The sequence below is a fragment of the Trachypithecus francoisi genome, unplaced genomic scaffold, assembly GCF_009764315.1.
Source record: "Trachypithecus francoisi isolate TF-2019V2 unplaced genomic scaffold, Tfra_2.0 Lachesis_group5, whole genome shotgun sequence".
NCBI lineage: Eukaryota > Metazoa > Chordata > Mammalia > Primates > Cercopithecidae > Trachypithecus > Trachypithecus francoisi.
In genome coordinates, this window is record NW_022681470.1 from 62,909,223 (window position 1) to 62,924,537 (window position 15,315).

The window sequence follows — 15,315 nt, forward strand, 5'->3', positions numbered from 1 at the left end:
AGACACCTTTATCCGGAAGCCACCTACCTCTTTGACTACCAGGGAGCTGGATAGATGTTCCTTTTCATTGTTTCTTGAAGCTGAGTTTATGGTAGAAACATAGTGAATATTCAAAGTGAGAGTTTTATACTGGGGACTCCACATGGCTTGTCTCATTCACCCTCATAGGGAGGCAGGGATCATGAACCCCACTTTATAACTGAAAATCCTGGGGCTCAGGAATGCCAGTCACCTGCCCCAGATCACAGGCCTAGTTAGCAACAGAGCCAGAATCCCCAGCCCAGGACTCTGCACTTGAAGTTCTGAACACAAGGGTGTCTGGAACTCCCGGGAGCTTCTCTGGGGTGAGGGTGGGTAGGCAGCAGGCTTGCACAGAGACTGATTGAATCTAGAGGTCAGGGCTACAGGAATGGGGTGGAGTCTCCCCTGAATGGGGTGAGGAAGCAGTGGGGGAGTGTTTGCTGCTCGGGGAGGCTCCGGAGCCTTGAGCTGGGCTATCAGGTTCGGGGCTGGAGTGACTCCTGAGAAAGGGAGGCAGAGATGAGAGGGTCGACTGGACAGGCTTACAGATCCTCACTCAGGCTGGAAGTCAGCCACCACCTGCCCTTCTCCCCACTTCATCCAGCAGCCAAACTTCTTCATCAACAAGGAAGCCAGTCTCTGCTGGTTTGGGGCCTGGGACCAAGTGAAACCTCTTGTCACTAAAGAAGCTGGGGCCAGGCCAGGCTGTGTCATTTCTTTTCTTCTCTGGGACTTTCCTACCCCTTCCTGCTCTGGCTTCCTGCTGCTCTGGGCCCGGAGCTGGGGGATGGTGGGAGAGGGTTTCACTGTCCTTCAGTGGCCAGATCCTAGGTCCTGAGCCTGCCTCTCCATCTGCCTCCTGCTTGATATGGGCAGGATCCATCCTCCTTGCAGGAGCCATCTACTGAATACCTTTGGTCTTTTGGGAAGGTGGTCAGGGAGCAGTGTTCCCGGACCGTCAGCATCCTCTGGGGAGCTTGTGAAGAATGAGCTGGCTGGACCTCATTACAGGTTTTTAGAATCAGAATGTTGGGGAATGGAACCCAGGAATCCACATTCTAACAAGCTCTCCCAGGAGTTCTTAGGAACAGTAAAGCCTAGAGCCACCACATGAGATCATCTCTCCATCCCCTGGCTGGGGAGACTACTCTCCCAGGATGCCAGGAGGGAGTGTGGGTTGGTGGCGGTAAGATAAGACCGGTTGAATGAGCAGAGTTTCAGAAACAGGCAGGAAGGCATTCCCCTGGCTGGATGCCCCTGAAGCAGAAAAGTGCCTTCTCACCTCCTGGTCCGCCACTCCCATGCCACCCCCACCTCAGACTTTTTCACTCAAGAGCCCTCTCCCTCCGGCAGAGCCAACGCGCAGGTTCAGGTCCAAAGAGGAAAGCCGAGGAAGGGCTTGGAGATGGGCCAAGGCGAGAGCCAAGGAAGTAATGAAAGATATTTTTAGGATTACTTCTTGCAAAAAAGGCTGAGGAGGCACCTTATCACCATCCAAGAACTGGGAGAGGCTTATTTATTAGACTCTTGACCAAGCAACTGGAGATTAAATGACAGCTGAAAGGACTCAGGTGAGAGCAGAGGAAGGGACCTGTGAGTTACTGATATGGGTCCAGGAGGGAGCTGTGGACGCTGCCAGCCTGGTGGTTTTGGAGGACAGTTCATTAGTTCATTCAGTTGCTCCTCAAAGGTGTTTACTGTCTACTATGTGCCTGGCACTTGCTCAGTACAGGGAATAGAGCCTGAACAAGGGACACCTGATTCCTCCCTCATGAGCTGAAGGTCAGGGAGAGTGTCCTGTCTGTCTGGAAAGCCTTTTCCTTGTCCCTGTCCACAGGCAGATACCTGGGTGGCACGCACAGGTGTGGTTCTTGCCCAAACAGCCTGGCATGGCTTGGATCCCCAAGGGGAATTAGGCGGTGGGGTGAGGCTGTATCAGGGATCCTGGGTGGGAGTGGGAGGTTGTGCCTGGCAGGCTGGATGCCCTTCTGTGGAGTCACTCTCCTTCCTGTGGGTGCCCCCTCCCCTGCCAACTGCCTCTCACTTTATGCAGGGACATATCTAGAAGGCCGACTGCTGCCAGCTGTCAAGCATGTCCCCTCCTTTCCACAGCAGCCTCCTATGTGACTAAAAGGCTATGAGACAGCCACACCGAGCAGCCCAGGCTGCCACCCAAACTCTGACGTCCTGCTGGGGAAAGCTCCATTTCAGAGCAGGTGACCCAACCTGGCTTGCCGGGCCTGCGAGGAACCCTCCTCAACCCCGTGGCTGCTGGAGCTGCCTCGGCTCTGCTTTTCCCCAGCTGGACGTCTGGTTTTCAGATACCTCTTTTCCTCACTGGGGTCCTCAGCTCACTTCAGCTTCCTCTCGGAGAACCTGGTGGGGGTCAGGGAATTGTTTCTGCTTTGCCGTCTGTCTCTCAATATATCAGCCAACCCACTTTATTTTTTGAGGGTTTCTATAGCCCAGCATTTCCAAGGGAATAAGAGGAGCGCAGGAGAAGCCTCTGTTGCAGCCTCTCAGGGTGACCTGGATTTGTACATGTGGAGCAATGATTCAAGCCCCAAATGATTCATTCATTCAAGCCCCAAAACACAGGGAAATGGGAGTAGAACCCCGGGCACCCCAGGTCTGTGCCTAACTCCCATTCCTGAGTCACTAGTGACCTCTGGTAAGTTCCAGAACCTCTCTGGATTCTCCCTCTGTAAAATGGGAGGGTGATTTCTGTGATTCCCAGAACCAAGGCAGGATGAGTAAAGGGGCGGGTGGGATGACGGACTGTGTTTACTGAGCACCTATCATGTGCTGGGAGCGGTGCTGAGTACTTTATATAGTTGATCTCATTTCATTGTCTTTGCAGCCCTATGCAGTAGCACTGTTATTATTTCTACTTTATAGAAGAGGAAACCGAGGGGAGGGGAAAGGAGTAACTTGCCCAGCAGTGAGTTGGAGTCGGCTCCCGGCCTGCTGGACCAGGCTCCGTACTGGCAGTGACCAGGAGAGAGGAAGGGCAGGCAGGGGAGTGTGGCCAGCGGCTCCCAGGCCCCAGGATTGCCACTGGAAGTTCCAGGCCGAGAGGCTGCCTCCTCCCTCAGACCTGGAAACAGGACCCCCAAGTCCTCTCCCGCCCAGTGTGTGCTATGGAGTGACCGCCGGTTGCCTGCCGGAGCAACACACCTGCCGGAAAACACCTCTGTTTCTTCTCTCACCCCAAACTGAGGTCCGTAACGTCCCCTCCACGCTCATGCGCCTCACCTCCACACAACTCCTTTGCTGTTTTCAGAGCATTCTCCCGCTCTGTCTTTCCAATGCTGTTCTTCCCATTTGCCAGATGAGGGGACTGAGAGGCCTGGGTTGGTTCAGAGACTCACCCGGGGCCGCATGGTTGGTGGACTTTCAACCCAGCCGGCCCTTCACCAAACTGAGGTGTCCATATGGAAGGCCATGAAAGATTCTCGGCTCTTCTCCCAGGGCCCTTCATGGCCTAACACCCCTTGAATCAGAATTCTGAGGACTCCAGGATGAGGCAGAGCCCATACTTGCTGAATTCATTCAGTCGTTCATTTATTCAGTCACATTTATCTGCCACGTTTAGGAGCTGTGTCAGATGTTTTCAGCACGAAAATGCCTCAGGAGCTCAGAGGCCGGAATAAGGAAAGCAGAAAGTGAGCAGGCCGTTAAAATACCAGATGTGAGTGCTGAGGAGGAACACCTCAATTTGGGAGGCAAGGATGGCTTCCTGGAGGAGGTAATGAGGTGAAGTCTAGGCTGAGACTTGAAAGATGAATAAAACTGGCCCCTGAAAATTAGGCAGGGAGTGGAAGGGAGGGATGTTCGTGGCAGAGCAAACAGCATTCATGAAGCCCTGATTGCAGGGGAGCTCAGCGCACCTGCTGCTGCTTACTCAGCTCCCGCCCAGGCTCCCTTGCCCTTGATCTTTGCATCTCCCAACTACTTGTGACCCCCGCCCACCCAACGGGCAATGGGTGCCTCCCCCACCATGGGGAAACCCTGGTGTGGGCATCATGGCATCTGCTCTGTCCACTGCCTTGGCACAGAGATGCCTCATCTGAATGTGGATCATCTCCTTCCGGGGGTAACTGGAGAAGAAGCGCAGGTGAGGCGGCAGGTACAGTAGCAAGGAACATCCTGCTATTGGCTCTGTCCTGGAGACCAGCGGAAAGCCTTTGTCCCAGTGGCGTATAATGGGTTTCAGGAGAGAGCTTCAATATTTGCTGCAAACAGAAGCACAAAGGATGTGGAGGGCTATTGTGGGTTCTCCAAAGAGGAGCTAATCCTCCGGCAAGCAGCCCAGCCAGAAGGGGTTCGAGGGCTGGGTGGGCCAGCCACTGGGGGTGTTGTCATTTACGAGCAACTGCAGGAGATAATAGCGCCCAGGGAGACAATCTCTACACAGGTGGAGGGAGGTGGTGAGAGACACTCCCCACAGGAGGGAGGGTGAGGGGGGACAGCACCTGTCCTGAAAGCTCGGGAGCACAGGTGACGCTCCCCATACCCCCATGCGCCCCAAGCCCCATGCCTGGACTACAGCTCTCTCCAGGCCTGGGCTGTCTTGGCAGCTGTTCCTTCACTGGGGATCACTTGCGTCTGGGGGTGGGAATGGGGGTAGGGGTCAGCCAGGGCTCTCAGGCCTCTCTCCTCTCTCTCTCCCTCCAGCTTTCTCTCCTGGCCTCTTTTTGGTCCACTGCACACAGACAAGTCATTTCTTGGCTTCAGGAGGCCAAGGAGAGGGAAACGTTATATTTGCATATCATTAGCATAAAGAGATTATATTTACATGAAGTCTATTTTCAGCCCCTCCCTCCTCCAAATCTGCCCCACTATCTCTAAATATGCTACATAAATGTCCTGTCCAGTCACCAGCACAAGGGAGTTGTGAGGGGTGGGGGCTGTTGGGAAAAGGGTTTTCTTGTGGTCAGAGTGGAGTGAAGCAGAGCCCAAGGGAGAAATCTGCAATCCCAGGAGTGGGAGAGATTGGAAAACCCAAGTCTTCAAGCTTTGTGTTAGCACAAGGAGCTCGGTCAGGATCCCTCACTTCCAGACACCTCCAGGGGTGTAAAATGATGGGTTTGGAAAGAAGAGGGAGAAATGTGGCTGATTTACATAAATTTACATAATTTAATGTAATTTGCATGGGTAGAATTATTCAGTTTGTGAGACATCTTTTAATTCAATCTTTTTGTTTCCTAAAAGTTTCTTCTTTCTTTGAGTTTTCTTTCCTTTGCTTCTTGTCAGCTTCCTAAGACGTGGATCTGCGTCTCCAGGAGGGAGAAGCGGACTGGGTAGCAGCATGGTGCAGGGGGTGGGGAGGTGAAAACAGGCAGTGTAGACATCTGAGTGTAGACATCTGAGGTTTCTGCCAGGTCCCAGCAGTGCCACCTCCCTCCTCCACCATTCCATTCAGGATGCCCCAAAGATCCTCAGGTCTGGCATGTTCTCCTTAAGCCTGCCCTGTGGGCTCTAATTTCCACTCACAGATATGTGGGAGTAGAGCAGGGATGAGGCTGGTTTATCTGTTCATTTTTCACAGGGCAGCCAAAGCCACCCAGAAAGCCTGACTCCCAGGCCACATTTCGGCAGGGACCGACCCGCATCTAGAAATCAAAAGCCTTGCCCCTGAGGACAAGACACTGTCTTAAGAAGCATCCTCTGAGCCTCCCAACAGACACCCTGCCCCAAGCAGTCATGAAGGGCCCCTCTTCTTCTGGGTTATGGGCCTTCTCTTTCCTTGGGGTGGGAAGAGAAGGGGGAAGAAAACTGATCCTTCTCATAGCACAAGCCTGGAAATCTATTTAGTGATTTCCATTGACGCTCAGTGATGACTGTGTGTAAGATAAAGGAGGCTGGATTCAGCTGAAGCTAAACTGAAGGGAAACACCAGCAAGAGTCATTTGCTGGCTGAATACCTTTCTCTGCTCCCAGCCTACTTCTACCTTCTCTGGCCTTTTTCACTCTTCTCTCTTATCTCCTAAACAAGCTTTTTGCAAACACTGTTATAATAATTATTAGCAGACTCTTAATGTTATTTCAACGATTCATAATTGTTCCAAAATCGACCTCAGATCACATTGCTCTACTACCTGGAAAGTTTCGGTGGCTGCCCCCACACCTGTCCAGGTCTGTTAGGGCCTGTATGGTGTGGACACACCTTCCTCTCACTGCACCTCTTACCTCTGTCTCCCTTTCTTGGGACTCTCCAGGCGCACAGGCCACCTCCTGCTTGGAGAACTTTCCGAGCTCATTCACACCTCGGCCTTTCCTCCCAGGTCCCTCGAAGGTCTACCAGCTCCCTGTCACTGCTCAGGGCTCAGATCTGATGTCCCTTCCGCAGACAGGCCTTCCTCCACCTCCCAGCCTAGGTAGGCCCTCCCCGTGGATCAACCCGTGCCCACCTTATTTACGTGATAACTTGTTTGTCCTATTTTTCGCATGGACAGAGACCTCACCTGCTTTCTCCATCTCTGTGTCTCCAGTATCTGGCAAAGCACCAAGAGCATAGTAGGGGCTCAAGCCACATTTGTTGACTGGACAAGTGTGGATGAGTTGGGGGTTGGTGACAGATGGTGGATTTTGGAGCCTGTTCTGATTGTGGTTTTGTCACTTGCTGGTGAATGGCCATGGGCAGATTTCTCAGCTCTCTGGGCCTCCATTTCTCCCCTGGGACCAGGATAATAATAACTTCTACACTGAAGGTTAATTTCAGCATTGTACGTAAGTGTCTGGTGGTAATTGGCACTGTTAGGGACTCATTAAATCGTGATTATTAATACTAATAATGATACCTTTGTTTCACACTTACTCTGTACCAGGATCTGGTCCTGCCCTCAAATATTTAGTTTATTGGATGACACAGAGACCTGCCTGGCCAATTAGAAACAAGGGTGACTGTAGCTTAGAGGTATGAAAAAGCACCATAGGAACAAAGAGGCAAGAGCAGTGAACGTACAACCTCTTCACGAGAATAGTGTTTTACGGTTTATATCCTACATGCACCTCTATAGTTCATTTGATTGCCCCCTAAACCTTTAAAGGAGGCAGGGCAGGCCTCAGTATCTACGTTGTATAATAGGAGAGCAGAGGTTCAAAGAGAAGACACCATGGGCTCAAGGTCACACTCTAGCCCCTCGCTCTGCTTTATTCATCTTCCACAGCATTGAATCCTCTGGACACCTTGTGTAACTGCTGGAATGCAAGCTCTGTGACAGCCTGTTTTGTTCATTGCTCCATGCCCAGCCCCTAGAACAGTACTGGCACATAGTAAGCACTCAGTAAGTGTATGTGGAATGAATGAATGAAGGACAGAAGAGTTAGTGAGTGGCAGAGCTAGGCTCAAACTTCTCAAGCAGGAGGGAGAAAAGCTAGTGAAGGGGACCGGTTTCTGGAGCCGGGCTGTTTGGGTTTGGATCTCAGCTTTGCCACATAATAGCTGTGCAACTTGACAAGTTACTTAACTTCTCTGTGCCCCACTTTCCTCATCTGCCTAATGGGAATGATAATATAATACCTAGTTCATAAGATTATTGTGACAATTACCATGAGTTAACATTCATAAAGTGCTCAGAACATGCCTGGTACATAATATGCCACAACACTTAAAGAGAAAATACTAGGTATCTTGACTCCAAATCCAGTATTCTTTCTCTGTACCAGATTATAAAGAACTTTATAGTTTCAAAATCACCAATATATTCATGGCTTTATTGTCTCTTTTCAGCATCCTTGTGAAGTAAACAGTAAATCATTACTATTGCCATTTTATAGAGGAGAAAGCTGAATGAAGCTGGAAATGACAGGTCTGGCTCAAGGTCAAACAGAGGCTTTATTGTCTGACTTCAAATATATTTCTCTGTCTATGATTCTGCAGGTAATCTCCTTCCCCAGATCTAGCCTGAAAGAAAACAAACAAATAAGCCAAAGGGGGAAAGAAATCAGAGCCTTGCAGAGATTCTCATAAGGTCTAAAAGAAGGCCTGTTTTCAGGGTTTGGAAATCCATTTAAGTTTCTCTAATCATAGGCTGTCTAAATAAGACCAAAGATGCTGAGAAATTTTAAGGTCAAGGGAAACTCCTATAGATTCAAAAGGGACTGACCCAAGCCTGTAAACACCTGGGGAGATACCTGCCGCCTATGGGTGGCCTTTCCTTCCAATGAGCGGCTGCCTTCATGAGGAGCATCTGGTGGGCCCAGAACGTGCCAGGTGCTGTGGGGGCAGGGAAGACACGGCGAGTTTGTCCCGAAGGGATCTTTTGTCCAGTTTGGAGGGTGGAGGCAGAATCTTCATGGGGCTAAGCTTGTCCACTACCTGCTTCCAGAGACTCTAAGTAGGTGTAAGAACTGGATTTTAAATTTTGTTTTAAGTGACCCCAATGCTAACCCGATAGATGATTTGAGTTCCAGAGGGCATTCAGAGGAGATGTAGAGGTCGTAAAAGAATTCTTAACTTCTTTTGTTTGCTCACTCATTCATTCATTCAGCTCTCATTTATCTTATCCTTAGCCTACAACAGGGAGTCCCAGAGTCCAACACCCGAATTCACAAATAGATTGTAAAAAATGCATTGAGTATCTACCATGTGCCGGCCATGTTTCATACATAAGTAGAGTGCTTTGAGGGAAGTATTATCATCCTGGTGAGACAAGGGAGACTCAGAGGCTAAGTGACATGCCCAAGGTCACTCGGTTATGGAAAAGTCAGTATTCATACCCAGGGAGCCTGCCTGACTCCACAGCTCAGGCTATGGTTTAGATCTTTACGCTGGAATATTTGAGTCATAAAAAAGAGTATGTATTGGCTGGGCATGGTGGCTCATGCCTGTAATCACAGCAGTTTGGGAGGTTGAGGCAGGTGGATCACCTGAGGTCAGGAGTTCGAGACCAGCCTGGCCAACATAGTGAAATCCCATCTCTACTAAAGATACAAAAAAAAATTAGCCAGGCATGGTGGCACATGCCTGTAATCCCAGCTACTCGGGAGGCTGAGGTAGGAGAATCGCTTGAACTCGGGAGGCGGAGGTTGCAGTGAGCCAAGGTCGCACCACTGCACTCCAGCCTCGGTGACAGAGCAAGACTCCGTCTTGGAAAAAAACAAAAAAAAAGAGTATGTGTTAATGCACAACTAAGATCAAAAGTATGATAATAAAATGACTGACAGTGATCAAGGAATAAACCATTTCCGATAAGGCCTGTCATGGTGTGTGCCTCACCCCTACTACACTCCCCCGTTTCCCCTACCACCCCCACTCCAAGGTGACCGCTATCTAAATCCCAGTTTCATCATTCCCTTGCTATGTTTTTGGTTGTTCTCACCACGTGTTTCTGATAAACATGTGTGAAGACAACCCTTCAGTTTTGTTTTGTTTTGAACTTCATGTAAGTGTTTTGTGATATCTTCTGCAGCTTGCTTTGCATCTTCCACAGTCTTCTGAGATTCACCCAGCTGATATACGCAGCTTCAGTTTATTCATTTCCACTGCTGTGAAATTCCATTGTTTGAACACACTGTACCACATTTTATGTATCCAATGTCCTGCAGAAGGACGTCTAGGTCATTTTCAGTTGTGGTTTTTTTTTTTTTGTTTTGTTTTGCTATTGCAAACAACGCTACAAAGAAAATTCTTCATCATGTCTTCTGATGCACCTGACGGGGTTATGTAGGTGCAGGGGTGGGCTTGCAGGGTTGCAGGGCTTGTTTGTAGTATATTTTTACTCAATACAGCTCCAAAGTAGTTGTACCATTTTCTTTGCAGCTTATAAGCTGGAGGAGAGTCTTCTGAGGGGCCACTGTTGAGCTTAGGACAGGGGGCTCCAAAGTGTTGACTACCTAGCAAACCTTGAGATTAACCTTGAGAACCATCTACCCTAAGAATGGTAATTTATATGGTAGTCCACGGAGCAGTGCACAGGCTTGATATTTATCTCCAGAGCTGAGCCTCTGAGGTTGGAAACACCTGCAGTTACTGACCAGCGTCCCAGGAGAAAACTGGCCTCTTAACTGACACAGGAGAACCAAGAACAATTGTGCCCATCTCATCCGACCTGCGAGACTTGGCATCTTTGCCAGAGCATGTGAGCTTGTGGGATTTTTAAAGCGTGTCCTTCTCTTGCAGCAGAATCTAAATTTGTCAGCCTTGGATTCAAGGGCATGTGATGTGACTGACTGGAGGCAGCTAGATCCTGGCTGGGATTCCGCCTCTCTCCCGGCTTGCTCTTCCTCCTTCTCACTCCTTTGCCTTCTACTAATATTTATGTCCTTCTTTTATATTTTTGATTGGGTAATGCATTCAAAGAGGTGGAAGTTGAAAGTATAAAACTCTGTGAGGGAAAGTCTTGCTCCCACTACTCACTCCCACTTGCCTGCTCCCTTTTATTGAAGGTCATCACTTTTGTTATATATCCTTCTAGAATTGGATTTTGTTTTGTTTTGTTTTGTTTTGTTTTTGGTGTGTGTTATTTCTGAAAGTGTCTCACTCTGTTACCCAGGCTGGAGTGCAGTGGTGCAATCACAGATCACTGCAGCTTGGAACTCCTGGGCTCAAGTCATCCTCCAGCCTCAACCTCCTAAGTAGCTGGGACTACAGGTGCACACCACCAGGCCTGGCTATTTTTTTATATTTTTTGTTTTGCTTTGTTTTTTGTAGATATGGGGTTTTTTCATGTTGCACAGGCTGGACTCAAACTCGGGCTCAAGTGATCTACTGGCCTTGGCCTGCCAAAATGCTGGGATTACAGGTATGAGCCACTGTGCCTGGCCAAGTTTTTAAATGTATAAGCAAATATGAATATAAAGTCTTATTAAAACCTCCTATTACAGAAAAGATAGCATACTATACACATGATTCTGCCTTTGCCTTTTCTCATAAAGAGGTATGTTGGATGTCTAGTCCAAATCATCATAATAAACATTTGGTTATTCTTTTTAAATAGCTGTGTTAATATTCTATTGTATTCCACTAATAGTTCTCACTTACTGTGCACAAATCTCTTTGCTGGGTGCTGGGGTCAAAATGATGAATCAAAAGAGGTCCTGCCTTTAAGGAGAGTACAGCCTAATGGCAAATAGACAGACGATTATGATGAAATACTGCAGGAGCTATTCATTCCAAAAATATGAAGTACCAACTGCTTGTCAAGCATTGCTCTGGGCAGAGGGGAGATGATGGAAAATAAAACCCACGAAAATCCCTGCCCCGTGGCACTTCTGTCCTAGCAGAGTTGATGCTCTGGCACTGTGATAAGGGATGGGCACATGGCGGGGCCCCTAACCCGGTCTGGGGGTCAGGGAAGGCTACCTGGAGGAAATAGGTGGACCGAGAAATAATGAGGGTGGTGTTGGCAGGACTTGGTTGGATTTGACCAGGAGGGAACGGAAGCCTCAGTCCTCTCATCTAAAATGAGGCAAATGACCCCGTCCCTGGGCTGCTCTGAGACTCTCTGATACAAGTAAGGCTCAGGGCAGAGGTGCTGTGCCACAGCCCCAGACCCATCCCTTCATCTGCTCCCGTGCTGCCCCCATCTCACCCCTGAGCCATGGTGTCCATACTCCAGCAGGCACTCTGCCTTCCTGCCTTCTCAGCCCACTCCCCTTCCCATCACACACACACAACACACACAACACACACACACCACATGCCCACATCACATGCCACACCGCACACTGCACACACACACATGCACGCACCACATACCACACCACACATCACACACACATCACACCACACCATGCACACACACCCCTCACACCACACACCCACCCACACACATGCACACACCACATACCACACTGCACATCACACACACATCACAACATGCATACACACACACCCCTCACACCACACACCACGTACACACACACACTACACCACACCACACATGCACACACCACATTCTGCACTGCACACCACACACACACCACACACACCACATATGCACACACCACATACCACACTGCACACCACATGCACACATCACACCATGCATACACACACACCCCTCACACCACACACCACATACACACACACAACATCACACAAACGCCACACATGCACACACGTTTCACACTGCACACCACAAACACAACACACACACACACCACACATGCACACACATTCCACACCGCACACCACACACACCACACACACATACACACACACCCCTCGCACTGCACACCACACACACACTACACCATACCTGCACACACACATACTGCACCGCATATCACACACACATCATACCAAATATACACACACCCCTCACACTGCACACCACATACACACACACTACACCACACACACTCTACACATGCACATACCACACCGCATACCACACCTCACACCACACACACACATTACACCACGCATACACACACCCCTCACACTGCACACCACACACACACCACACGTGCACATACAACATACCACACCCTACACCACACACACGTTACACCACAAATACCACACACACCCCACACACCAAACACACCACACATGTACACACCATATACCACACATGGGCACACACACACTCCACACCACACACCACATACACACACATTACACCACACATACCACACACACATTACACCATGCACCCTCCATACACATCCCCCTACACCCCCCACACACACATTACACCATGCACCCTCCATACACATCCCCCTACACCACACACACACACATTACACCACACATACCACACACACATCACACATACCACACACACATCACACACACCACATACTACACACAGGCACGCACCACACCACATATATCACATACATACACACTTCACACTACACCACACGTGCACACATACATACACCACACCACATATACACATGCACACCACATACATAGGCACATGACACCACACATGCACGTATCCACACATCACATATACACCCCTCCACACACACACACCATACACCACACATGCAAACACAGCACAACCACCCACACCCACCCCTCCATAGACCCCACCCACACCACACCACACCACACCACAAACATCATACACCACAAACACACATCATTCACACACAACACACACATCATACATACACTACACACATCACACATACACAGACATCATATGCCCACACCACATACCACACACATACTCACACGCACATACACAGACACTCCACACCACACACATACACACATTACACCACACACACAACACACCCCACATGCACACACCACATACACACACAGTACACCACACATACCACACACACACCCCACATCCACACACCACATACACACACACACCACATACACACACACTATACCACACATACCACACACACACCCCATACACCCCCTACACAACACACCCCACATCCACACACCACAAACACACACACACCACATACACACACACTACACCACACATACCACACACACACCCCTACACCCCCTACACAACACACCCCACATCCACACACCACATACACACACACACCACACATACCACACACACACCCCATACACCCCCTACACAACACACCCCACATGCACACACTACATACACACACACTACACCACACATACCACACACACACCCCATACACCCCGTACACAACACACCCCACATGTACACACCACATACACACACACACCACATACACACACACTACACCACACATACCACACACACACCCCATACACCCCCTACACAACACACCACACATCCACACACCACATACACACACACACCACACATACCACACACACACCCCATACACCCCCTACACAACACACCCCACATGCACACACTACATACACACACACTACACCACACATACCACACACACACCCCATACACCCCCTACACAACACACCACACATGTACACACCACATACACACACACACCACATACACACACACTACACTACACATACCACACACACACCCCATACACCCCCTACACAACACACCACACATCCACACACCACATACACACACACACCACACATACCACACACACACCCCATACACCCCCTACACAACACACCACACATCCACACACCACATACACACACACACCACACATACCACACACACCCCATACACCCCCTACACAACACACCCCACATGCACACACTACATACACACACACTACACCACACATACCACACACACACCCCATACACCCCCTACACAACACACCCCACATGTACACACCACATACACACACACACCACATACACACACACTACACTACACATACCACACACACACCCCATACACCCCCTACACAACACACCACACATCCACACACCACATACACACACACACCACACATACCACACACACACCCCATACACCCCCTACACAACACACCACACATGCACACACCACATACACACACACTACACCACACATACCACACACACCCCATACACCCCCTACAAAACACACCCCACATGCACACACCACATACCACACTGCACACCACATACACACACATTACACCACACATACTATACACACACCACACACACACCACACCACATGTACACATACCACATACCACACACATGGACACACACACGTACACGCATACACACCCCTCGCACCACACACCACATATACACACATTACACCATACTGTACACACACCCCTAACACACCACACCACATGTACACATACCACATACCACACACATGGACACGCACACGTACATGCATACATACCCCTCGCACCACACACCACATATACACACATGACACCACACATACTACCCCCACACCCCTAACACACAACACAAACATATACACACACATTACATCACACATACCACACAGTACTCATACCACACACATACCACGCACACACCACACATGCACACACCACATACTACACACAAGCACACATACACCACACCACATACACCACATACACAGGTCACACTACATACAGCACACATGCACACATACATACACCACACTATGCATCATACACATGCACACCACATACATATGCACAGCACACCACATATGCCACACAGGTACATACCCACACACCACATACGCACCACACACGTTACATCACACACACATCACACACACACACATGCCACCTACACCCACCCACCCACACACACAATCATGCTCAGACCCCACCCATACACACCACATACAAACACTCATCATACACACACACAACACACACTGCAAATGCACATCATACTATACACACAACATATACATCACACATACCACATACCATACACACACCACACACGCAGCCACGTCAAAGACACACACATAC

General features: G+C 49.4%; 1 long non-coding RNA gene across 1 annotated transcript in view; it reads left to right on the forward strand.

The window, feature by feature from the left end:
- Positions 1–15,315, forward strand: part of LOC117074940 — a 43,857-nt gene that overhangs the window by 25,836 nt on the left and 2,706 nt on the right. The window contains exon 3 of the long non-coding RNA XR_004433783.1: positions 10,521–10,618. This is a non-coding gene — a long non-coding RNA (uncharacterized LOC117074940). The remainder of the gene's footprint in view (positions 1–10,520; positions 10,619–15,315) is intronic.